General features: G+C 32.3%; 1 long non-coding RNA gene across 1 annotated transcript; it reads right to left on the reverse strand.

Moving 5' to 3' along the window:
• Positions 1 to 739: 739 nt before the first annotated feature.
• Positions 740 to 1,610, reverse strand: LOC121990717. The gene is made up of 3 exons (XR_006114677.1): positions 1,595 to 1,610; positions 1,445 to 1,506; positions 740 to 784 (listed from the first exon to the last, which is right to left on the reverse strand). It is a non-coding gene; the product is annotated as an uncharacterized LOC121990717 (long non-coding RNA).
• Between the last annotated feature and the right edge of the window lie 1,146 nt (positions 1,611 to 2,756).

Below are 2,756 nucleotides of genomic sequence, written 5' to 3' on the forward strand. Positions count from 1 at the left end.
AGAGAATCAAGCAAAGAACTCTGTGGTAAAAGCTAACGACAACTTGAAGAGAAAGAGAGAGATTATTTGCAAAGCTTTGGTGAAGAGTGCAGCGAAGAAGAGAAACAAATAACTTTCGACGTTATGATGTTGCTCGATATCATACATGTATATGCAACTAACTTCTGTTGCTTAAGAAATTTAGTAGGAACTTCTGAAACAAGTTGCTTTTTTTGTTGCCCAAGATGTTTGAAATAAGTTTTTGCCTTTAAACAGCTTTTGCTAGTGGTACTTCTGGCATACTGAAAAAAGTACGAATCAAGTTTAGCAATGCGATCATGTATGTTGGTTGTGTTTGCTCTGATGGCAGTGCAAATTGTTTAGATGAAACCAACACATATTCTCAGTTTAGATGAAACCAAACATACAAAGTTTACATATCCTCAGTTTAGATGAAACCAAACATACAAGGTTTAGAAGAAACCAACACATATCCTCACTCGATCACATAATTGAGGTCACAAAAGAAAGCTCTAAAGAAAACTGTTAATAAGAAAACACCACAAAACTTCACACAAAAACACCACAAAAACAGCAAAGTTTACTTGTTTGAGACATACAAGAAACTTCACACAATTGTTTGGTTACATCAAGATAAAAATTCATAATTTGGATAGCAGGCAGCAAGCTGGCAGCTTTCACATTTACAGCATAACAGCAGAGAGCAACATCAAAACAGAAAACAGCAAGGTCAACCCAACATAGCTATGTGTCCTTACTCCTTAGCAATCCTTTCCAAATAAACCTGCATTATCAAAGTATCAAACTGCACAAATTCAACTAGATCAAAGTATCAAACTGCACAAATTCAACTATTTCACAGGACTACTATTAAGAAAATTATAAATTTTTAAGATCAAACTGCATGCTACTATTAAGAAAATTTGTGTGTGTTTTTTTTTTAAATTTGATGACCACTGAAATTACTAATGTACCAACGTGGAGAACTAAACTGAACACAGACCAATAAATAAAGAAAACTTATTAGCAAAGTCAAGTCCATCCAAAATTTACAAGAACTCATTTCCAGTAGCATTCATAAAATATAATGCAGATATATGTATACAAATTTTCTACATGAGCATTTATCCAGCAAGTTCATAAAAACTGTCCTAGCAAAAGGCAGAATAATGAAATCGTTCCTGTGAACTCTAAATGTGTTTTGTTATTAGAACTAAGGATACAGGAATGGGGATTAAAGAACATTATGGGGTTTGAATATTTTGAATCTATAGTGATAGATGAATGGAGCTGCAAACACCAAAAAATTGAGGAATAACAACATCATATAAAGTGAGCAAATTAGAAAGTGAGCAAATTAGAAACAACAACACTTATATCATCATATAGCTTCATGTTCTTAGTATCGAGGTCAATTTAAATAAAATACTATATTTAAACATACCATTGATCATTGTGTCACCGGTGTTGTCGAAGAAGACGAGTCCATTATGATTTTTGAGAAATCTGATAAAAACATGCAAGTTAAGTAAATAAAGTTTATAATTATAAACAAAAATTTAATTATATTTCTTTAAAAAAAATAAAAACTTACCATTTTCAAGTTTTTCCATATCCTCTAAAATTTCTTCAACATTGAGTGATTGCAAACTTAACCGAAGTCAATCTTGAGTACAAATAAGACTTTCTACCATCTTAGGAGTCAATGAACTCCTAAAACAATCAAGTACCCGACCACTAGTACTGAAAGCGGATTCTGAAGCAACTGTCGATATCGGAATAGCTAATACATTACGAGCAATTTGAGAAAGAATAGGAAATCTGTGACAATTTTGCTTCCACCATCCCAAAATGTCAAAAGTATCACAATATTCTTCAACTATTTCATTAAGATACTTGTCTAATTCTGACATATTGCCATCACCAAAAACTTGTGCCTTTTGTTTCTTATACTTCGCTATGATTGATTGTCTTTTCAAATCACTCATATTTGTTGAAGTATTATCATTGTCAACTGATTTTGGAATAGATGAAACTATTGAAGTACCACATTGAGGCTCCATTTTTTCCTTATAATTCTTGTACAAAGCAAATAAAGTGTCCTTTATTATCTTTCCTACTTTTGCACCCTTCTCATCTCCATATAATTCAATCAACATAAATTCTACGAAATCTAATTTATGCCTTGGATCAAGCACCACCGCAATATAAAGCAACTTATTCATTTTCTCCGGATCTCCCCAATACTTGTCAAATTTGTTTTTCATTCTAATTCCCATTGAATACACATCAATATCATCACTTTGTTGCCACTCCTTCAAGATGGTATGGATATAACTAATCTCGTGTGCAAAAGTATTGGATGTGACATACAAAGATCCTGAAACTTTTAATGTTAGTTCATAAAAAACTTGCAGTAGAGATGCAAAAAGTCTAACATTATTCCAATATGCACTTGTTGGTTTCCCATCAAAAGTCTTCAATTCTCTTTTAGGTTTACCATCTGATTCAAGTATCATCTCTTCATTCTCATTCAAAAGAATATGCCATTCTGTATATTGAAGATCTAATTTAAAACATGGATCTTGTTCATCAAACCTATCAAAAGCTCTTTCAAATTTTTGAGCTGTGTTCAACATCAAGAAAGTTGAGTTCCATCTGGTTGGTACATCTAAACATAATGAGTTCTTGCTTTCAATTTTTTCAATCTCTACACATTCTTTGAACTTGCTTAATCTAGAGGGGGATTGCTTAAC

Source organism: Zingiber officinale, chromosome 6B (genome assembly GCF_018446385.1).
Source record: "Zingiber officinale cultivar Zhangliang chromosome 6B, Zo_v1.1, whole genome shotgun sequence".
In the NCBI taxonomy this organism is placed as follows: domain Eukaryota; kingdom Viridiplantae; phylum Streptophyta; class Magnoliopsida; order Zingiberales; family Zingiberaceae; genus Zingiber; species Zingiber officinale.